The 24918-nt window shown below is 40.5% G+C and overlaps 1 protein-coding gene across 1 annotated transcript in view; it reads right to left on the bottom strand.

The window, feature by feature from the left end:
- Window positions 1–19361, bottom strand: part of LOC124545625 — a 409511-nt gene extending 390150 nt beyond the window's left edge. Inside the window, exons 1-3 of the mRNA XM_047124572.1 lie at window positions 19265–19361; window positions 18963–19105; window positions 4107–4237 (exon numbers count right to left, since the gene is read on the bottom strand). The gene's annotated coding sequence lies outside the window, so the exon portion shown is untranslated. The remainder of the gene's footprint in view (window positions 1–4106; window positions 4238–18962; window positions 19106–19264) is intronic.
- Window positions 19362–24918: the final 5557 nt, after the last annotated feature.

The following is a 24918-nucleotide window of genomic DNA, read 5'->3' as shown; positions in this document are numbered from 1 at the left end:
CTCATTTTATTTCTTAATTGAGTATACAAAGTCATACAATGTTTCAATTATTTCCCTAAAAAAAGACTCCTTTTGTAATGTCCCAAATTCAGATAAATATTAGAATGTGGAATTAACAAAAATTTGCATTGAATCTGAAATGATAAACAAATATTATGTCGTACAAGAAATAAGAAAATATTAACAATTTGAAAAAATATCACGGCAATAAAAAATGTTTTATACATATGAATATTTTCTTATTCATTCACAGAAACCCAAATTTCTCAACCACATTGAATGAAGAACTGGAACGTGAAGTTTGCTCCATTATGTTCTTGAACTTATTCATAACTTCAATTTTAAAATTTTAAGGATATGCTCTTCTTCCATGATTTATCTTTGTCTTTCTATTAATAACATTTTTGCATTGTATTCCTCTCGCATTAAAAGCATTTTTAAGAAATGAAGCTAGTTGGCTTTCTTTCAACAACTCTTGGTTCTTCACTACAACCGCACATTCTTTCCTCCTTTTGCTGGGCACATCTTCTGATAAGCTCCCATAAGAGAGTGCAGGCTGTGGTTCATGACTGTGGGATAAAGTTCCACCTCCAGCAGTTTCATTGCTGCCTTCAGAGTAGTTATCATCATCGAAGTTGCTTGAAAGTATCACATTATCTTCAGATGTGTCATTGTTGTTAACTCCAGCTATCACCTCGAAAACTTGTGGGATCATATCAACAACCATTTGGCTTATATCGTCGATCTTTGTCTCACCTACTCCACTGCCAGTTTGAAACTGTTCTAGATTACATTTAGCTTTGATTTTCTTTGCTTTCGCTTTCATGTCCTTCCAAACTACTTTAAGCTGCTCTTGTGATCTTTGTGTAAGAGCTTCTGGATTGTAATCAACGTGTATTTTTTCCGAAGCATCCTTTTTTCTTTTTAGCATATGACATTGTGCTTTTTAGATTCAACAGTAGTTATGTACTTTTTCATTATTTCAGCAGTCTGCTATTTTTCATTTTCTGGTATGTTTTTTGAACGTTTCTTGGCTACCTCCATGTTGCTGCTAACTCGTATCACAAACGGGCGCTTAAATTAATACGCCAACCAACAATGGTGGGGTTAATAATAGATTCATCCATTAACAGCAGGTTTCGTTTTCATAATACACAGATCTTATCATTAATTAGTACAATAGCAATCAGATTTTCCCCTGTTGATAATTCAATTTAAAAATCCTTTCTAGCTTCGAAAATTAAGGCAATGAACATAAATCACACAAAAGGTAATGCAATAATGTCTGCCAACAATCAATATTCTACAAGAGAGAATGTAATGCACATGCCAGCAGTGTGCAGAAATGGCTTACTTCTTCAGTAAAAAGGCGTTACTGCTTTAGTTACAACTAAAGCAGTAAATAGAAACTGAGCTCTCCAACAGTTACTAAAAGAGTATTTACTAAAGAAGTAATTTACTAAAGTAGTCCAGACTAAAGAAATAGCAGTTGCTACAAGAGTAATTTATAGTAGTTTGGTGCTCGTCACCCCAGGAGTTAAATGTCATAAGGGTTACATCCAATTAGCCTAATAACCTCAAAAGTGTGTATTCAAAACTAATACCATTTGTTCTCATCATTTTTTCTTGTCACTCCCTCCATATCATGAGTAAAGGGGCTATGGTGTCCTAACTTGAATAGTGTGTTGCTCCCTCTCCACCTATATGACAATGTTTTGGTTTTCAGTCTAAAGACTTGTTTGATACAGCTCTCCAAAATAGTTAACCAGTGTAAGTCTCTTCATCTGTGTGTAACTACTGCAAGCTTTATCCACTTCTACTTGTTCATTGTATCAGGCTTAATCCCCCCCACTGTTCTTAGTTCTTACCACATACATTCCTATTCCAATATGTCTTGGTGTGTATCCAATCAACCTATCTTGTTATTTAGTCAACTTGGGCCATAAATTTCTTTTCTTCATAATTTGGTTCAGTACCTTTTAATTAGTTACCCGAGACCATCCAGAATTCTCCAGCAGAACCATATTTCCAAAGCAATTCTCCTCTTCCCTCATGTAGGATCACACACGAAAAAAATATTTTCTAAAAGTCTTCCCAATATATAAAAAGCAGAGTGTATGCATTTGTCTGTGATCTCCTTACAAATCGCTGGATAGATTTAAACCAAATTTGACACAGAAACAGCAGGCCTTACAAGTATCAACACTGTAGGGTTTATTATCTCCTAGCTCCAATAAGAGTGAGGATACCAGCAAAAATATGTTTCTTCCAGCCCCTGGTGTACAGGGTGCCCTGCATGACAGGCACGTTGTGTGAGAATAGTATCGGCATGCCAAATCAACCTGCTTTACAGGGTTGCCTACATGTCAGCGACAAGAAATGGTTCTCCGTATGTTTGAGTAGTATCGGCCTGATTTATGCACAAGCTTTGCATGGCAGCCTGCACATCAAGGGCAAATAAATTGTTTTCAAATCTCTGATGTGTGGCCTGCCAGCATGACAGGCATGTTGTGGGCAGTAGCATCGACTTTATATATATATATATTTTAACTATATGGCAAGGGCTACAGGTGCTGATGAGGATAGCTGAGGACAGTTTAAGATGGACAGAGGAAGGGATGGACAGAGCGAGGGGGAGGAGGAAAGACAAAGAGAGAGGAGAAGATGGAAAGAGAGAAGAGGAGGAGGAGGATAAGGTTAGAGGGAGAGAGGAGGAAGATATGGTCAGAGAGAGGGGGAAGAAGTCATGGTCAAAGAGACAGGGTGGAGAAAATGGACAAAGAGAAGTGGAGGAAGAGATGAACGGGCAGAGAGAGAGAGGGGGAGGAGACCGATACAGGTGTGAGGATGAGGTAGACACAGAGTGTGGGAGCAGGAAGCATGTTCAATATATGTGTCAAACACATACCCGGGCCAAGCCACAAGGAAAAGGCTAGTAATCACTATACTGAGTTATGGTTCTGTCTGTAGTGACAAGGATATAAAAAACAAACTTTCTTAGCTTCTGTACCTGTGATACGATGATGTAGTTATGTTCGCAAAATGTGCATTGTTGATTGCCATCTAATCCAGCTTTGGACTTCAACCTTTATGTTTCAGGGGAAACTGCAAGTGTGCCCCACTGTCTGTACAGCACTCTATCATTTCTAATATAATATAAATGGATAGATAAGTAATCTATTCACCAAGTGGTGGCACGCACGCACACACACACACACACACACACACACACACACACACACACACACACACACACACACAAGGATTTAACTTTTACAAGCTTTGGGAGCCAGTGGCTCCTTCTTCTGGCAGATGAACTGAAAAGGAAGAGGGGTGGAGGAAAAGGACTGGAGAGGTTTAGCGAAAGGGCTACAGTTCAGAAAAGTCACCCAGAACCCCAAACCCAGGTCAGGGGAGACTTACTGGATGGGATAAGAAGGAAATATATCATTTCTGGTACAGGAGGATATTATTAAGGATTTACTATCTGATTGTGTCACTTACTCCTAGAAGAAGAAGAAGAAAAAGAAGAAGAGAAAAAGCTAACATGACTCATCATTTAAATGTATCTAGATATTACTAATCATCCATCTTCGCTGTTTGTTCCCATACAGGAATTACCATTATCATCATCAAATCACCATATGATCCACAGACGAAGTCATCCTGAAACTTGCCCTATTTTCGATATAGTTGTAAAATATATTGATCCATGTTCTAATTCCCACTCTGACTAAACTTTCTCTAAATAGAAATTTAGTTAAGTAAGTCTGGTCAGGACGACAAATCATATACGAATACAATGTTTTAGGTGTTGAATCCTGCCATTGGCTAGTCATTGTTGCAGTTCGTAGTGACATAAAGTACTGTTGCTTCTCTATTCTTTATTGGCATTTAGCTAACTAAGCATTTTTGTTAGGATTGAAAGTAACACACACACACACACACACACACACACACACACACAGTTTAGGCCTATTATCCAAACAGCAAAAGCACTTAGATTTATTAAAAAAAAGCTATGAAGTCTACATGATATTGCTCTCTCATGTACACATTAGCAGTTGTCTGCCTTTCTTGAAGTAAACTAGGGCAAGAATACTCACCACTGTGGTGCTTCAATCAGAAGGGCCTACTGCCAGACACCAATAGCAGAGGAGTTAGCAAAAGCATCTAAAGTAATGGGAATATGCCCATTCAGCTTTAATGTTTATTTGTTGGAGTGGTGTGCTCCTTCCTGCAAACAGTGAGACACAAAACTGCAGCTCAGATCACTGAATACAAAACAAGACTGGAGACACCAGCAAGCATAGGAAATCCAACCATGAACTTTCCCGGGATTACTAGAATTAAGTGCCACAAGTGCGCACACCCATTTCTGGCATCTGCCTTTGGCCGAAATCATCATCAATTGACAGAAGGACACGAAGGGCACAGAAATTGGAAATCCTATCATCACTGCTGGAGAATTCTCTCAAACAGAAACAAAAAGATAAAAAGTAGAAGGAAAACAGAAGGGAAGAGAGGAAAAAGACAACTTTATCATCTAGATCTGAATAACATTCTGCAAAAAGAATATTGTTCCTAGCTCCTCATAAAACGGGTTCAGCAAAAAGCATTTCCTCAGGGTGTGACTGTTATTTTAATGATGACAGTGTGATAAATGTACATAATGGTGGCACGAGGACTATACAGATTAGAAAGGTGCAGGATGTTACAACGTGTCTCTTGTTATATAGCTATAACTTTTATTAACTGCAGCAGAACTGCAACATCAATATAAAATGATATTTGACTTCTACCCACTTGTTTAATATTTATAACAAACAGTATAATGCCAACAGTAATGTGGACTCATTCATGTACAGTAAAAGTATATTACTGAAGCATGTTTGCGTACAGTTGCTCTAAGCCCTGCCAAAATCTAGTTGTAACTAACTGTATTAATGTGAAAATTATTGCTAGTGGCAGGCATTCTTGACCCTTGATTAACTGACTAAAACACTGCTGGATCCAAAAAACCAGCCACAGTTAAATATCTGATCCATGGCTGCAAAACATAGCTTGTTTTGTAGCCAGAGGTGAGTCTTGCATAACAATTACTGCCACAGCCATTACTTAAGTGCTGCTCTCTTGTGGCTAAATAATTTCAGTGGTCTTCCGCCTTTGTGCAGCAACCGGAAAGAATTAAAATATACAGATATTGAACAAGTTCCAACTGTTTTCAGTTCTGTCATAGTGCAATGATCAGAACCACATGAAAATTTTATTTGGTATTTTCTCAGCATGGAATTACTTCTGCTTTGATGATTTTTTTTTATTTTTTTTTTGCACAATGGTTATTTTTTACATATTATAAATTAACTCTGTTTTTGAGTTTGCTAAGAACTATAATTAACATCAAAACATTTTGGGAAACCAGTAATTTTTACCACAGTTTTTTGTGCTGTCTTCACAGAAATCTAGTTTCGTGTATTTGTTTCAATTCATAAATGGAATTAGCAAAGTTTTTAGCTCAACAGAATAAAAGATAATCAGCAGGTTTTATTTAAAGCTATTTATTCACTGCCTTGTAATATATTGCACCAGTCAAAATGCAGCCCCACTGTGAATGTTTTCTCGAACATGGGAGGAGTTGGCTGACATTTGTAAGCATCTGGGCATCACCCTATCTACTATCAAATGATTGGCAGCTGCTACGAATCAGTGTGCTGGAAGAGCTCCCGAGAGCCACGTACCTGTCATACATGTACCAGAGGTGTCTCAGATACTATTGTCTCCTGTGGGTTCAGTCTTCTTTACAGAAAATACAGAATCTGTAACTATCGTCCATTTGACTGCGAGTAGTGTGTCAATGGTAGATCTAGGCATCCCGTACAGGGTGGACGGGAACCAGGGAAGACTCAGAGTGTTAAACTGATTTCCCCCTAATCAACAACTGTAAGGTGCTGTCTTTCACTGAAACCGAGCCTGAGCCAGTGAGACTCACTTCACTTGTTTTGAGGAAACGTGTTTGTCCGGTATCAGGAGTGGGCAAACACTAAAGGGTGGAGGTCTATTAATCGTCTGCACTTCAAACGTACTGTGAATAATGGTATCCCTAAGGGAAATGGCAGCAAGGGAAAGGAAAGGACACCAGATGCACTCAGTGTGTATGCCTGAGGGCCTCATTAAACTTGAGGCTACTCCAGCAGTCATTGAGGGAACAGGGCACAACCCACGGTAGATTGTGGCACGTGTTGGAACAAATGACGGCTCCATGGTCATTCTTGAGTCATTCCAGTGACTGGTAGAGGAGGCTGAAATACCAGCCTTGGCATGGAGTTTCAACGAAGCTCACAATTTGCAGCATTGTCCCCAGAACTGGTTTTGGCTCTTTGGTTCTGAGTCGATTGAAAGGACTGAACCTGAGACTTCAAAGGTTCTGTGACAAGTTAGGCTGTGACTTCCTGGACTTGCGCGATAGGGTTGAGAATTGTAGTGTCCCCCTTAAAAGGTCAGGTGAGCACAACACATCAGAGGGTGCTACTCAGGTAGCTGACTGTGTGTGGGTTGCATGAAAGGGTTTTTAGGTTAGGCAACTCTCCATCCAATTCATATAATGATAGCTGTAGGAAACCCACAAGTATCAGTGTGATATCGAAACAAATGCCTCACACAGGAGAGAGTGTTCCATCCTAATGGTAAACTGCCTGAGGCATTCACAAAAAAGTGCCAGAGTTTGAAGCGCTCATGAGAAGCAGGCAAGTTCACATAATACCAGGCACAGAAAGCTGGTTGAAACCTGAAATTGATAGCAGTGAGATTTTTGGGAAAATTTTAAGTATATATCAAAAGGACAGGCAAATGGAAAATGAATGCAGTGTATTTGTCGCAACAGACGAGAAACTCAAGTCCACTGAAATAGAAATTGAAGCAGCATGTGAGATTGTTTGAACAAGACTCAGTATCAGGGGGTGGGCATAAAATGATAATTGGGGTCTTTCTATCACCCACCAGACTCATCTCCTGAGGTCACTGAAAACTTTAGAGAAAACCTCAGTTCACTTGCACGTAAATTCCCTAATCATACAGTAATCATCCAACAATTTTCTTGGGAAAATTACAGTTTTCTTAGTAGTGACCGTGGTAAAACATCCTGCAAAACTTTATTAATTGCCTTCTCTGACAACTACCTACAAGGGTGGTTTGAAAAGTTCTTGGAACGGAATAGAAAAAAAGTACTTACATCACTGAAACTTTTTCTTATTTTTCAATGTAGAATAATGCACTTGGTCCAACGATGTTCTAGTGCCTTGATCCTATCTCGAAAGTGAGTTTCCTCCATGCCTGCAAAACAGTTGTCAACTCCGGCTCTTAATTCTTCATTTGAGTGAATCTTCGTCCACCAAGAAAAATTTTCAGTTTTGGAAAGAGACGGAAGTCTGGCGGAGCAGAATAAGGCAGGTGTGGCAACAATTAATACCTTAGTTCATGTAATTTTGCCTTTGCAATGACACTTGTGCGGACAGGTATTGTCTTTATGGAAGGTAACTTTCCTCCTAGCTAAACCAGGCCTTTTTTCATGTATCTTTTGTTGTCATTTGTCCAGGAGGTTAGCACAGTATTCTCCAGTAATTGTTTGCCCAGTGGGAGATAATCTACTAACAGAATCCCCTACATATACCAAAACACTGATGCCAAGACCTTTCCTGCCAAAGGAATTGTCTTTGCTTTCTTTGGTGGCGGAGAAACATCATGTCTCCACTGCTTTGTCCGTTGTTTTGTCTTTGGGGTATAGCAGTGCACCCAAGTTCCATCTGTGGTCACAAACTGGCACAAAAAATCTTGTTCGCTTCTCCTAAAACGGGCCGAACATTGTTCCGAATGTCCTTTCTCACGTGTTTTTGATGCAGCGTCAAGAGTCGCGGCACCCATCTTGCAGATAATTTTTTCATTTCTGATTCTTCAGTTAAAATGTGATATACTCTTTCAGATGACATCTGGCAAGCTTGAGGAATTTCACACACTTTCAATCAGCTATCCTCCATGACCAATTTGTGCACTTTTGCAATGATTTCTGGAGTAGTGACACATCCTGGCCGACTACTGCACAAATAATTATCTAAGCTCTCTCAACCAAATTTAAATTCATTTTTCCATTTGGTAACAGTTGAATATGAAGGAGCAGAGTCCCCCAGTGTATTCTGGAAATTGACATGAATATCCTTTGCTTTCATATGTTTCTTTATGAAGTACTTAATCACTGCTCGAATCTCAATTTTTTTCCATCTTCGCAAATAACTACTTGGGAACAACAACAGTGCCACGTCACTGCCACAACTCTCTTCCAAGAGCACTAACATGGCATGCATTTACAGGCAACAGTCCAATGAATATCACTCGAACAACTCGTTGCACTAGCACTGACCTCTCACGGTAATTCTGACAACTTTTCAAACACCCTCGTAGAACATATAGTTAGGAACCCCACTCATGATGGAAATATGCTGGATCTAATAGCAACAAATAGACTTGACCTATTTGATGATGTGCACATCGAAACTGGTATCAGTGACCATGATGCAGTTATGGCAACAATGATTACCACAGTGCAAAGGGCGACTAAAACAAGCAGAAAGATATATATGTTCAGTAACGTAGATAAAAAATCTGGTAGTGTCATACCCCAGTGAGGAACTTGATACTATCAGCATGGGGCAGGAGCATGTAGAGGAACTCTGGCTCAAGTTTAAAAGAACAGCTGACCATGCACTGGATAGATATGTACCCAGTAGAGCAGTTCACAACGGAAGGGAACCTTCACTGTATACAGTCGCCGTAAAAAAAAAAAACTTCTAAAGACACAGAGATTACTGCAAACTAGGTGTAAGACAAAGCACAGGGCTGTAGACACAGAAATTCTGAATGAATCCTCAAAGTCAACCAGCATGGATTTCGAAAACATCGATCATGTGAAACCCAACTTGCATTTTTCCCACATGACATGCTGAAAGCTTTGGATCAACCTGCAGATGCAGTATTTCTTAATTTTCAAAAAGCATTTGACTCAGTACCACACCTACGCTTATTGTCAAAAGTACGACCATATGGGGTATCTAGCAAAATTTGTGACTGGATTGAAAACGTTTTGGTAGAGATAACACAGCATGTTATCCTGGATGAAGAATCAACATCAGATGTATAAGTAACTTCAAGTGTGTGCCAGGGAAGTGTGTTGGGACCCTTGCTGTTCAAGTTGTATAATAATGACCTTGCATACAACATTAACAGTAAAATTAAGCATTTTTTGCAGAGGATTCAGTTATCTATAATAAATTACCATCTGAAAGAAGCTGCATAAATATTCAGTCAGATCTAGGTAAGGTTTCAACGTGGTGCAGAGATTAGCAACTTGCTCTAAACGTTAGAAATGTAAAATTTTGCACTGTACAAAACAAAAAACCGTAGTATCCATTGACTATAATATCAATGAGTCATTGTCGGAATCAGCCAGCACTTTGTAGGGATATGAAATGGAATGATCACATAGTTTCAGTCATGGGTAAAGCAGGTGGTAAACTTCATTTTATTGGTAGAATACTGGAGAACTGCAATCAGTCTACAAAGGAGATTGCTTGCAATCACTCACGTGACCCATCCTAGAATACTGCTCAAGTTCGTGTGACTCAAACGAGATAGAACTAACAGAGGATAAGGAACGTATACAGAATATCTATCGCTTATATATGGATCATAAGGATAATTTTAGAATAATTCCTGCCCACACAAACACATTAAATCATTCTCCCCATGCTCCATACATGAATGTAATAGGAAGTAAGCCAAATAACTGGTACAATGGGACATACCTTCTGCCATGCACCTCACAACGGTTTGCAGAGTACATCTACATGTATGTTAATGCTTCTGTGCACAGAATGAGATTAGTTGAACTCAATTCTTTTTCCACTAACACCTAAAATCAGTAAACTGTAGCTGTATTTAATCCAAATCCCATTATATATATATATATATATATATATATATATATATATATATATATATATATATAAAAACAAAGATGAGGTGACTTACCGAACAAAAGCGCTGGCAGGTCGATGTGGAATGTTTCCTTCCATATATATATATATATATATATATATATATATATATATATAGAGAGAGAGAGAGAGAGAGAGAGAGAGAGAGAGAGAGAGGGAAACATTCCACGTGGGAAAAATTATATACAAAGACAAAGATGAGGTGACTTACCGAACGAAAGCGCTGGCAGGTCGATAGACACACAAACAAACACAAACATACACACAAAATTCTAGCTTTCACAACCAACGGTTGCCTCATCAGTAAAGAGGGAAGGATAGGGAAAGATGAAAGGATGTGGGTTTTAAGGGAGAGGGTAAGGAGTCATTCCAATCCCGGGAGCGGAAAGACTTACCTTAGGGGGTCCTTTTTTCCCCCTAAGGTAAGTCTTTCCGCTCCCGGGATTGGAATGACTCCTTACCCTCTCCCTTAAAACCCACATCCTTTCATCTTTCCCTCTCCTTCCCTCTTTACTGATGAGGCAACCATTGGTTGTGAAAGCTAGAATTTTGTGTGTATGTTTGTGTTTGTTTGTGTGTCTATCGACCTGCCAGCGCTTTCGCTCGGTAAGTCACCTCATCTTTGTTTTATTATATCATATGTGTATACAACTGACTGCTGGTCTCATATGAATGTCTCAGCACTGGGTTAAGTTACAACATTGCAACTAACATGATTGTTTTCAGAAAAGTATCCTCTACAACATTATCTATTACACAAAATACCCTTAATTCAAAAACAACCAGTCAAAATTACCTCCAAGGTTTGGTATCCAAATTTTCAAAAATCCGCTTTTTAGGCCCAAAAATAACAAACAAGGAGTAATTTATGAGTGTCCATTTTTTTTCCTATAGTTAGATATCATACACTACTAGCCTCATATAGAGCAAGAACACTTACAAATGTTTCCTCAATTTTTTACGAATTTTTGAAATTTGAAAATTTTCATTTTTTGTAAAGTTTGGAGTTAGTTATCACAGGTGGGACTGAATATAAAAATATGATTTTTGCACAGTTTGTATGCCTATATGATAGCAACATACTGTAAAAATTTCAACATTGATATCTGACTGTGAACAAAGATATGAATATTTGAAAATGATGAGATAATTCACATTACTCTACCTGATCTTACGGCTTGGGTAGCTCAGTTGGTAGAGCACTTGCCCGCGAAAGGCAAAGGTCCCGAGTTCAAGTCTCGGTCTGGCACACAGTTTTAATCTGCCAGGAAGTTTCATATCAGCGCACACTCCGCTGCAGAGTGAAAATCTCATTCTGGAAACATCCCCCAGGCTGTGGCAAAGCCATGTCTCCGCAATATCCTTTCTTTCAGGAGTGCTAGTTCTGCAGGGTTCGCAGGAGAGCTTCTGTAAAGTTTGGAAGGTAGGAGACAAGGTACTGGCAGAAGTAAAGCTGTGAAGACGGGGCGTGAGACGTGCTTGGGTAGCTCAGTTGGTAGAGCACTTGCCCGCGAAAGGCAAAGGTCCCGAGTTCGAGTCTCGGTACGGCACACAGTTTTAATCTGCCAGGAAGTTTCATATCAGCGCACACTCCACTGCAGAGTGAAAATCTCATTCTGGAAATTATCTCCTGCACTTTTCCAGTGTCACACGATCTTATATCGCTAACTACAAACCTCTCCCCACCCCCATACTTTCTCCGTTCTATGCCTGTTCGCACCCACTAAATCCACCTCATCCAGTCACATCTGCCGTCCCCCTTACCCTCATCCGCCCTCAAATCTGCTACCCACAGTAATACACATATATTTATTATTGATTAGTTATTCTCGACTTGACCCTTCACTTCTCGCCAATTTTAGTGAGTTTTCGCCTTCCACTATCGACTTCTTCCTCAGATTTCATCTCGTCCCCCCCCCCCCCCCCTTGTGTACCCATTTCATCCTTTTCGTACTTTTCACATGTATTTGGGTGTATTTTTGTGTAATTTTTCGGACGTAATTCTACTTTCTTACGTAATTTTTCGGATTTTTTGCACCACCATGGATCCTTGCTCCTTCTACCTGCGTCAATACAGAAAAGTTTCCTTATCCCTAGCCAGATCCCAGTCCCACATTCTGTTCTGCATTGTTGCTTGGCTCATGAAATCCCCCCTAACGGCCTTACCCATCTCTGGTTGCCACCCCTCCTTCCACAATGACCTCCACCTGCTCAGATTCTGCTAATCCTTAGACCTCACCAACATAGTAATGGAAAACCATATCAACCAAGCCCAATTCTCCTTGCAGTACCTTCTCTCCATCCGCAAAATTCTCCTGCTATGTAATACCAAATTCCTGAAACCCATAACTCACATTGAAACTCTTGCCCTGCAGGAACTTGAGCAACATGTACAACGCCACCTCAAAAAGCTCTCCATCCTACTCACTTCCTACTCTCGCCTCGGAGTACCGCTGTCCACCACTTCTACAACCTCCAAACCTCCCCCACGCCCCCTCGTAGCTGACAAACCCTGTCTCGCTGACCTACTACACTTACTCCACCCTCCAAAACTTCCTCCCACCACCACACAGAACCCACAGCCTAAACAGACCCTCCAGAAGCCTTAGCCTTACAGAAATATCAGACCTTTCAAAAGGCCACACCTTTTGTCCCACTCCCAAATTCAACCATGCCGGACTAGTTAAAGACCTTCTCTTCTTCTCCCGGACCCTACAGTGGAAACACTTTTTCGCCACCAACCCGACCAATCACACTCAACCAAAGACCAATATTGAACCTTGCCTATCTCCATTCACTCCTCCATCCAACCGGAATCCACCCCACTGCCTCCAAACCACCCCCTGTTAACTTTCCAGAATTTCTTAACCTCGAACCTTGCATCAACATCATTCCCCAAATCCCTCAACATGCAAACTAGTCTTACATCTGCAGAAAGAACCGTAGTGCACCATGTAAAAACAGATCCCGACCATATAAACCTAACTGCTGACAAAAGCTCCACCACCGTTGTTTTGGACCGCAAGAATTACGTGGCGGAAGGACTCCATCAGCTGTCAGATACTTCCACCTACAAACCATGCCACAGTGATCGCATTCCAGTAATCCAAAAGGATCTCCAGTCACTACTCAAATCCTTAGGCCCATCCCAGAACATCTCCCCAGAGTCCATCTCTCTACTTACCCCTACCACTCCCCGCACTCCCACCTTCTACAGGCTTCCTAAAGTCCATAAACCCAACCATCCAGGACATCCCATGGTGGCCGGTTACTGTGCCCCCACTGGAAGAATCTCTGCTCTCGCAGACCAACACCTTCAACATATTACCCGGAACCTATCCTATATCAAAGATACCAACCATTTCCTCAACCGACTCTCCACAGTTCCTGTCCCTTTACCACACGGTGCCCTGCTCGTTACTATTGATGCCACCTCCCTGTACACTAACATTCCTAATGCCTTACAGCTATCAAACACTACTTTTCCAGACGCCCTATGGATTCCAAACCAACAACCTCCTTCCTAGTCTCCATGACCAACTATATCCTTACCCACAATTACTTCTCCTTTGAAGGCATTACCTACAAACAAATCCATGGTACAGCTATGGGCACCCGTATGGCACCATCCTATGCTAACCTATTCATGAGCCACCTAGAGGAATCCTTCCTAAAAACCCAGAATCCTAAACCCCTCACCTGGTTCAGATTCATTGATGACATCTGTGCTATCTGGATTGAAGGCGAGGACACCTTATTCACATTCCTCCAGACCCTCAACAACTTCCCCCCATTTGCTTCACCTGGTCCTACTCAACCCAACAAGCCATCTTCCTAGATGTTGACCTTCACCTCAGAGATGGCTACATCAGTACCTCTGTCCATATCAAACCTACTAACCACCAGCAACACCTCCACTTCGACAGCTGCCACCCATTCCATACCAAGAAGTCCCTTCCGTACAGCCTAGCCAATTGTGGCCATCACATCTGCAGCGACGAGCAGTCCCTCTCAAAATATACCGAGGATCTCACTGAAGCCTTCACTCACCGTAATTATCCTCCCATCCTTCTACAAAAACAAATCTTCTGCGCCTTATCTTCCCAGTCTCCCACCAACTCTCAAAGTCCCACAGTCCGGTCACAAAGGAGCATTCCCCTCGTAACTCAGTACCATCCAGGACTGGAGCAACTGAATTACATTCTCCGCCAGTGTTTCGATTACCTCTTGTCGTGCCCTGAAATGAGAAATGTTCTGCCCACTATCGTTCCCACCCCTCCTACTGTGCTATTCCGCTGTCCACCAAACCTACACAATATACTCGTCCATCCTTACACAACCCCTGCTCCCAATCCCTTACCACATGTCTCATACTCCTGTAATAGACCTAGAATCAAGACCTGTCCCCTACATCCTTCTACCACCACCTACTCCAGCCCGGTCACTAACATCACCTATCCCATCAGAGGCAGGGCTACCTGTGAAACCAGTAATGTGATTTACAAGCTAAGCTGCAACCACTGTGCTGCATTCTATGTAGGCATGACAACCAACAAGCTGTCTGTCCGCATGAATGGCCACCGACAAACTGTGGTCAAAAAAACAAGTGGACCACCCTGTTGCTGAACACACTGCCAAACATATCCCTCATCTCAATGACTGCTTCACAGCCTGTGCCATATCGATCCTTCCCACCAACACCAGCTTTTCTGAATTGCGCAGGTGGTAACTTTCCCTGCAATACATCCTAGTTCCCGTAACCCTCCTGGCCTCAACCTTCGTTAGTCACTGTCCTCACCCATCCAGCCTCCTCCCTGTTCCCATTCCAGCACTACACAGCCGTCATTTCACCGCCACACCCAGTCTTTTAATTTCTTTTATTTCTCTCCTTTCCACTACTTACCCCCTCCCGCACCTTCTCTCCTGCCCTCTGTCTAAACTGCAACACTTCACTGTCCGCCACTCCCAACATATTATCCCTCCCCCTCTCCCCCACAGCCTCCTCCTTACCCCCACCCAGTCGCCACTCCCATCATGCACTGGTGCTGCTGTTCGCAGTGTGGTTTCAGTTCTCTGAGACTGCAGATGTGTGTGCAAGTTGTGTGTGTGTGTGTGTGTGTGTGTGTGTGTGTGTGTGTGTGTGTGTGTCTACTGCTGACAAAGGCCTTAATGGCCGAAAGCTTTAATTGTGTGAATCTTTTTGTTGTGCCTATCGTGACTCAGCATCTCCACTATATGGTGAGTAGCAACTTTCCTTCTCTGGTATTATTACAGTCCATCCTGGATTTTCCATTGTTTGATTGTAAAGCCACAGTCAGTTTGCTTTTTTCCATTCTTCTGAAAATAATTTGTGTCGGTATTTCGCAACCATGACTTATTAAACAGATAGTTCAGTAATATTCACAGCTGTCAGAATTTGCATTCTTTGGAACTGGAATTATTACAAATTGTTTAAGTCTGAGGGTATTTCCCCTGCCTCATAGATCTTTCAAACCAGGTGGAATAGTTCTGTCATGGTTGGCTGTCCCAAAGATATCAGCAGTTCTGATAGAAGGTAGTGTAGTCAAGGGGCCTTGTTTCGGCTTAGGTCTTCTTCTTGCAGTATCACATCATCTACCTCATCTCCATCTACTTCCTCTTCCTTCTCTATAATATTGTGTTCAAGTTTATTTCCTTTATATATAGGCCCCTGTATAGGGTCTCAATTTTATCATCACTTATGTAAATGTCAAAATATCAACAGCTTCTTTGATAATTCTGCAGTAAGTTGTTCTTCATTGCGGTTTTTTTTGGGGGGGGGGGGGGGGGGGGGGGAGGGGGGAGGGAGGGGAGGGGAAGAGACTGTCATAGTCTAGCCCACAATCCTGATTGTTGACAAGAGGTTACCAGTGTCTGGGAGAAAAAGAAGAATGAAAACGTGGGTGTCCACGTAATCATCTTTTATGAAGGTCTAAATAGTTCCCAAGCTGCAAGCAGTAGTCAATCAGAGTTTGGTCACATCATTTGACTACTACTTCATTCACTCTCACTTTTGAGGCTCCTAAATTGCTGAAGGTTAATTGCATAATGGGTCTTATGGAATATAACAAGGCAATATCTTGAGCTTTTTTTTTGTCCACAATGGCCCCATTGTAAGTAAAAAATTAAACAATAACCTGTCTTTCACCTAAAGATTCAATTGCCATTCGGAAGTATGCCCTTACATGCAGTATGTAAGATGGCTCAGGGTGCAGTGCAGCTGACGTAGAATCTGCACTACTATCTTCACTGCTTTGTCAATACCAATCTAAACTTTTCAGTTGCTTTAAGTTTTCTGTGTTACTGGTGTTTATGATTTTTCCCAATTGATCAAAATATTGTGTAAAATACCTGTACAAACAAAGGTCTTCACAGCAACCATTTTGGAAAGACAATAATTAAACACAGATGAATAATGAATGACTTGGAGACAGCTACTATGGTAACCACTGAAGTGACTGCCAGAGGGTGCTTCCACTTGTGCTACATATTAGGGTGTCTTCCCTTTCCACTTGTGTATGGTGCACAGGAGAATAAATGCCTCTTTGTGTGCTTCAGTTAGTTGAATCTTGTTTCCACATTCCCTATGGGAACAATATGTAGAGTGCTGCAGTATTATCATAGAATTCTCACTTAATACTGGTTTTTGAAACACTATAAGCACTCTTTCATTGGATAATCACCTGAAGATCCCATTTGTCTTAGTTTAGAAGGCAAGTTCTATTGTTATGCGTTCGCCAATTTAGCTTTATTGTTGAATTTAAGGAATTCCAATATGGAAGTTTGTAACAGTATTGTATGTTGCTGGGAAAATCAAGGTCCTCAGTACAGGAAATTACATGCATTTGTGGGGTATAAGTGAATGGTTGGACATTTTTGCAGATATGATATGTGGTCTGATCTGATGACATCACTGTGTTCATTCATTCTTGACTTACAATATTTATATGCACTTAGTAACATGATCTATGAGTGAGGATGGGAACTTTTCAGACCACCACCATTAGATTTTGTTACAGAATGACAAGAGCTCAGTTTATTAATGCATTTGCTGTGCCTATTTCTGTGTACTATGAACAATGTCTGTCAACCTCACTGAAGGTCAATTTGGGGTCCTGAGAAATGTTGGAATACGCGACGCAATTCTGATCCCACAACTTATCTTAGAACATAGGTTAAAGAAGGACAACCTACATCTGCAGGTTTTGTACACCTAGAGGAAGCTTCTGACAGTGCTGACTGGAATACACTCTTTGAAATTCTGAGGGTGTTTTTGTTGTGGTCTTCAGTCCTGAGACTGGTTTGATGCAGCTCTCTGAGGTTAGCAGCGGTAATATACAATCAGTGAAAGGCTTATACAACTTGTACACAAACCAGACACCAGTCCAGCATGAAAGGGTAGCACTGGCTGAGAAGGGAGTGAGATAGGATTGTAGCCTATTACTGACATTGTTCAATCTTTACATTGAGTAAGCAGTAAATAGAGGCAGAGAAAAATCTGAAGAAGCATTAAAGTTCAGGGAGAAGAAATAAAGCCTTTTTAGGTTTGCTAGTGACACTGTAACTCTGTCAGATAACATCAAAAGACTGGGAAGTGAAGTTGAACAGACCTGACAGTGTCTTGTAAGTAAGCTATGAAATGAACATTAATAAATGCTGAACAATGGTACTGGAATATAGCCAAAGTAAATCAGGAATTATAATAGGGAATGAGAAAAAACCCATAGATGAATTTTGCTATTTGGGCAATAAAGTAACTGAAGATGGGCAAAATAGGAAGGACATAAAACATAGACTTTCTACGGCAGCAAAAAGATTTCTGAAGAAGAGAGATTTATTAACATCAAATATAAATTTAAGTGTTTGAAAGTCTTTTCTGAAGGTATTTATCTGGAGTGCAGCCTTGGATGGAATTGAAATGTGGACAATAAGCAGTCAACACAACAAAATACTACAACCTTAAGAAGTATGACGCTACAAAACAACAATACTGAGGAGATACTGAATAGAACTGGCATGAAAAGAAATTTGTGTCATAACTTCAGTAAAAGAAGGGACTGGATGACAGGACACATCCCCACATTCTGAGGGACACATTTACGCATTCTGAAATATCAAGAAAACATCAATTTAGTAGGGACACAGGTGTGTGTGTGTGTGTGTGTGTGTGTGTGTGTGTGTGTGGCGGCGGGGGGGGGGGGGGGGGGGGGGGGTGTCCGCACTGGTAGAACAAGAGACATGTTCAGTACGTAGGTACAAATGTATGTGTGCCAACAGTTATTTGGAGAACAGGTTTCCACTGGATACAGTAGCATGGAGAGCTGCAACATAGCAGTCTTCAGACTAAAGACAAGAACACTAAATTTCAACTCAGTGACGAAAGTTTTCGGTCATGGAGTATGTTTAAAAACATTTCTTTGCGAGGATGAAAACCAGTAGGGCACCCAGCACTTCCCAACTTTGGTAGCCTAGGTGATTGGTTTATTGTCGCCTTTTACAGAGAACATAACTGTCAAAATTTATCTCCGACTGATTTCGAATATTTCTTGTTAAATACTCCAATAGAATACTTGGGACGAGTCAAACAGATAGCCACATTTTAAAATTCTGTACAAAATATGAACAGAAATACATACGAAAAATAATACTGCCACGTCTATTTGAGACGTATGGGGATCCCAAACTACGAGCCTGCATTAAAACACAGCACTAACACAGACAGATAAGGTCATTTTCTATATATGTTATAAACTATTGCAGATAGAAAGGAAACATTTCTAGTTATTTGCATTTTCTGTGGAGCATAACCGCAATCTCTTGTTAAACTGTGGAATGGGACAGTTTAAAGTTTTCATTCACTTCCGCAGGGAAAAATATGGGAAAATGCTGACAATAACTTACATTATCTTACGCCACAATAAAAAATATTTCACTGTTTTCCGTGGTCCGAATGGTCTTCGTCGAAGGCGTTAACGGCACTTCACGCTCACTTTGACAGGCACACACATACAGACACATGATCTCTATAAGTGTGTTTAAAACAGCTGCAGAATAAAGAAACACAAGAACCTACCAAAAACAAGTATAACAATTTTGTTGTAAGATCAGATGTTTTCGAAATACACGCACAGAACCAATTTCTCTAACTTCACAAATAAATCGTAATTTATAGCACAATAAGACTTTTTCATTAAATTACTTACCGCTTTCCAACGTTTTATGGGATTTAAATTCATTTATGTTTCATACAAATTTGTTTGGTTTTCCCAACAACACATAACACTGTCACAAACATATGGGTTGGAATATCTTTGAGAATCCAACAATAAGACTGTGGCAGCACAACCATTGAAAACTGGCACAAATGCAAACGACATAACTTACTTTCTCGAATTAAGTCCAATTCAAACACAAGTTTGAGTTAGCTGGTTAGTCAGTCTAATACTTCTCTACTTTGTGAATTCAAAACGTGCTTTAGGGAGTTAATTGATGAATTTATTGACATATATAGAAGTCACACATATTTGTAGAAAATTAAGACCAAGGATTACAGCGATCCAGATAATAAGACAGCTGCTCATAAGATTTTAATACAAAAAACAAGAGCTGTTGACCCTACAGCAAGCTGCACCTTAAGGGAGGATAACGTCATTGTAAATTTAACCAAACCTGCCTGTTCTATCCGCTTTGCACTTAGAAATCTCTTTCATTACATTGCTTGCATAAGGGATTGCTATCATACTTTCACCGTTATATGTCATAATATTTTGAGGCAGTATAGATTAAACGAAAATGTATTTATTCTGCAGAAGAGTGCAATCAGAACATTGCAACAGACTTGATAATGTCGCTTAAACCTCCAACTTATATTTGCACAATTCCACACAACTACATTACTTCATGTATGCTTCACAAAAAAATCACCACTGTTGCAGTGTCTGAAGGTTTCAGTCCATTTCTTTATGAAACATTACTAATGCCTGACAAGATACAAATAAATTCTATTTACTAATCAATCTGATTCTTCCCACAGTACTTTTTTTCACTTCAAGTTACAGCCATATTGCAATCTATTTCATTGAAATACATTGAAGAGCCTTTTCAGTAGTTGCAGGGACAACAGTATGGATGATTGACTGATCTGGCCTTGTAACAGTAATCAAAACGGCCTTGCTATGCTGGTACCGCGAACGGCTGAAAGCAAGGGGAAACTACTGCCATAATTTTTCCCGAGGGCATGCAGCTTTACTGTATGGTTAAATGATGATGGCGTCCTCTTGGCTAAAATATTCCGGAGGTAAAATAGTCCCACATTCGGATGTCCGGGCATGGACTACTCAGGAGGAGGTGATTATCAGGAGAAAGAAAGCTGGCGTTCTATCGGTGGCTTAAGTTAGGTATACTGGGAATTAGTGAATCTCGGTGGCAGGAGGGATAAGATTTCTGGTCACGTGAATACAGGGTTATAAATACAAAATCAAATAGGGGTAATGCAGGAGTAGGTTTAATAATGAATTTAAAAAAATAGGAATACGGGTAAGCTACTACATACAGCACAGTGAACGCATTATTGTGGCCAAGATAGATATGAAGCCCACGCCTACCACAGAAGTACAAGTTTCTATGCCAAATGGCTACGCAGATGACGAAGAAATTGATGAAATGTATGATGAAATAAAAGGTATTATTCAGATAGTGAAGGGAGACGAAAATTTAATAGTCATGGGGGACTGGAATTCGATAGCAGGAAAAGGAAGAGATGGAAACGTAGCAGGTGAGTGGGGATATGGAATGGGGTAAGGAATGAAAAAGGAAGCCGCCTGGTAGAATTTTGCCCAGAGTATAACTTAATCATAGCTAACACTTGGTTCAAGAATCATGAAAGAAGGCTGTATACATAGAAGAAGCCTGCAGATACTGGAGGTTTCAGATAGATTATAGAATGGTGAGACAGAGATTTCGGAACCAGGTTTTAAATTGTAAGACATTTCCAGGGGCAGATGTGGACTCTGGCCATAATCTATTAGTTATGAACTGCAGATTAAAACTGAAGAAACTGCAAAAAGATGGGAATTTAAGGAGATGGGACCTGGATAAACGGAAATAACCAGAGGTTGTAGAGAGCTTCAGGGAGAGCACAACGTTACAATTGACAATAATGGTGGAAATGAATACAGTAGAAGAAGAATTGGTAGCTTTGAGAGATGAAAGAAGGTAGCAAAGTATCAAGTCGGTAAAAAGACGAGGGCTAACAGAAGCCCTTGGGTAACAGAAGAGGTATTGAATTTAACTGATGCAAGGATAAAATACAAAAATGCAGTAAATGAAGCAGGCAAAAAGGAATACAAACGTCTTCAAAATGAGATCGACAGGAAGTGCAAACTGGTTAATCAGGGATGGCTAGAGGACAAATGTAAGGATGTAGAGGCGTACATCACTAGGGGTAAGATAGATACTGCCTACAGGAAAATTAAAGAGACCCTTGCAGAAAAGAGAACCACTTGCATGAATATAAAAAGCTCAGATGGAAACCCAGTTCTAAGTAAAGAAGGGCAAGCAGAAAGGTGGAAGGAGTCTATAGAGGGTCTATACAAGGGCGACGTACTTGAGGACAATATTATGGAAATGGAAGAGGATGTAGATGAAGATGAAATGGGAGATATAATACTGCGTGAAGAGTTTGACAGAGCACTGAAAGACCTGAGTCGAAACAAGGCCCCGGGAGTAGACAATATTCCATTAGAACTACTGCGGCCTTGGGAGAGCCAGTCCTGACAAAACTATACAATCTGGTGAGCAAGACGTATGAGACAGGAGAAATACCCTCAGGCTTCAAGAAGAATATAATAATTCCAATCCCAAAGAAAGCAGGTGTTGACAGATGTGAAAATTACCGAACTATCAGTTTAATGAACCACAGCTGCAAAGTATTAACACGAATTCTTTGTAGACGAATCGGAAAACTGATAGAAGCCCACCTCGGGGAAGATTGGTTTGGATTCCGTAGAAATGTTGGAACACGTAAGGCAATACTGACCCTATGGCTTATCTTAGGAAACAGATTAAGGAAGGCAAACCTACGTTTCTAGCATTTTTAGACTTAGAGAAGAGAGAAGCAGTGGTTGGGAAGGGCGTGACTCAGGGTTGTAGCCTATCCCTGATGTTATTCAGTCTGTATATCGAGCAAGCAGTAAAGGAAACAAAAGAGAAATTCGGAGTAGGTATTAATATCCATGGAGAAGAAATAAAAACTTTGAGGTTCGCCGATGACATTGTAATTCTGTCAGAGACAGCAAAGGACTTGGAAGAGCAGTTGAACGGAATGGACAGTGCCTTGAAAGGAGGATATAAGATGAACATCAACAAAAGCAAAACGAGGATAATAGAATGTAGTCGAATTAAATCAGGTGATGCTGAGGGAATTAGATTAGGAAATAAGACGCTTAAAGTAGTAAATGTGTTTTGCTATTTGGGGAGCAAAACAACTCACGATGGTTGAAGTACAGAGGATATAAAATGTAGACTGGCAACGGCAAGAAAAGCATTTCTGCAGAAAAGAAATTTGTTAACATCAAGTATAGATTTAAGTGTCAGGAAGTCGTTTATGAAAGTATTTGTATGGAGTGTAGCCATGTATGGAAGTGAAACATGGACGATAAATAGTTTCGACAAGAAGAGAATAGAAGCTTTCGAAATGTGGTGCTACAGAAGAATGCTGAAGATTAGATGGGTACATCGCATAACTAATGAGGAGGTATTGAATAGAATTGGGGAGAAGTGGAATTTGTGGCACAATTTGACTAGGAGAAGGGATCGCTTGGTAGGACATATTCTGAGGCATCAAGGGATCACCAACTTAGTATTGGAGGGCACCGTGGTGGGTAAAAATAGTAGAGGGAGACCAAGAGATGTATACACTAACCAGATTCAGAAGTATGCCGGCTGCAGTAGGAGAAGGGATCACTTGGTAGGACATATTCTGAGGCATCAATGGATCACCAAGTTAGTATTGGAGGGCAGCGTGGAGCAAAAATAGTAGGAGGAGACCAAGAGATAAATACAGTAAACAGATTCAAAAGTATGCAGGTTGCAGTAGGTACTGGGAGATTAAGAAGCTTGCACAGGATAGGGTAGTATGGAGAGCTGAAACAAACCAGTCTCTGGACCGAAGACCACAACAACAACAAAACACTGAAGAGCCAAAGGAACTGGCGTACCTGCGTAATATCGTGTAGGGCCCTGGGAGCACACATAAGTGCAACAACACGATGTGGCATGCACTCAACTAATGTCTGTAGTAGTGCTGTCATCAAGTGTCCATGAGTGGGCCCTCATCTCCGAAATCCCTTATCGATGATGTTTCGTTGAATAGTTTGTATGCTGATGTTTGTTGATGGTACAATCTCGAAATGGTCATACAGAAGAAACCCCTTCATCGCTACCTCAGAGATGCAGTGTCCTATCGCTCGTACCCCAGCTATAACATCACATTCACACTCACTTAACTCTTGGTAACCCATCTAATAACTGCGCCAGACACTTGTTGTCTTATATAGGCATTGCTGACCGCAGCACCATATTCTGCCTGTTTACATACCTCTGTATTTGAATATGCATGCCTAATCCAGCTTCGTTGGCGCTTCAGTGTATATTAAATACGGTACCAGTACGTATAAAAATTCACTTCATAAATGTAGTAGATGGCAAGCAATTTAATGCTCCCATATTGTACAAATCAGACTGCTGTCTCAGTATTTCAATTAATCTTTCGTCATTTATTACAAAAATTATAAGTTTTAACAAAAGAAATAACAAAACGAAACAGTTTATAATAAATAACAAAAATAACGAACAACAAACAACTGATATCAACTCCAAAAACGATGACAAAACGAAATAGGGAGATGTGCACATGGCCATGTATCAGGAGGAAATGAGCTTGGGGGTCACATGATCAACAACAAACAAATGAGGTCAGTTATCAAAACTTCCTTCCCAAGGAATCCTGACGGTGTCATGACATGATGTGACATGATGAGATCGTCAGTGTGGATGCCACCATCTGAAATATATTACAGAACGTTTTAGTGAGATGCGACATGAAGTGAGAGCCAGTGGGAATTGGCCTTACCCCCACTGTAATTTTGGCAGATACGTGCAGTTGTGAATCATGCAGCTTTGGAGCGCCAGGAAAATTTCTTTTAGCAGAATTTGACTTCTTCTTGCTACTTGCTACCTGCTGTTCAAACAGCTTATGCCACACTCCAAGTAGCCAGCATCGGGGGAAGGTGCTGCTCAAGTACAACTTAAGCTTTCTGCAATTACCTGAGCCTGCTGGTAGCTGCCCAAATAATCTCATATCTTCCAGTGTACTCTTCAAGTTTCCACCACCATTCGGCGCTTCAGTCACCGAAAAATCAAAAATGGTGGTGGCAGTAAATTGCTGCGTGGTTCAACTAAATGAGATGAAGATGGGAAATTTAACAATGCAAGATGGTAGTGGTGGAAAGTTTACAAAATGCAGACTGGTGGGGGTGGGAAACTTAAAAATCCAAAATAGTGGCACTAGCCCAGTTGTGCTTAGTGCACACTCCTACAACCCTTCCCCTTTCCTCTATCCCTCCCCTCTCCTGAAAGTCCTATAATAATATTAAAATGAGATAGTAAATCACTTTAATTCAATAAAAAAGGTGGAAAGTTCCAATACATGTACTATTTCTGAGAAAATTATGTACATTTCATTTGAATTGGCGTCATATTAAAAGATATTTGTCTATGAAAGCGTTATATTCAGAGATAATTGCCACTGAATTGCCTAAATTGGCACTATGTCACACACACGTTTCATAATATTCCA

The sequence above is a fragment of the Schistocerca americana genome, chromosome 8 (genome assembly GCF_021461395.2).
Source record: "Schistocerca americana isolate TAMUIC-IGC-003095 chromosome 8, iqSchAmer2.1, whole genome shotgun sequence".
Lineage (NCBI taxonomy): Eukaryota > Metazoa > Arthropoda > Insecta > Orthoptera > Acrididae > Schistocerca > Schistocerca americana.
The sequence above is the reverse complement of the archived record's forward strand: the minus strand, read 5'-3'. Positions and strand labels throughout refer to the sequence as shown.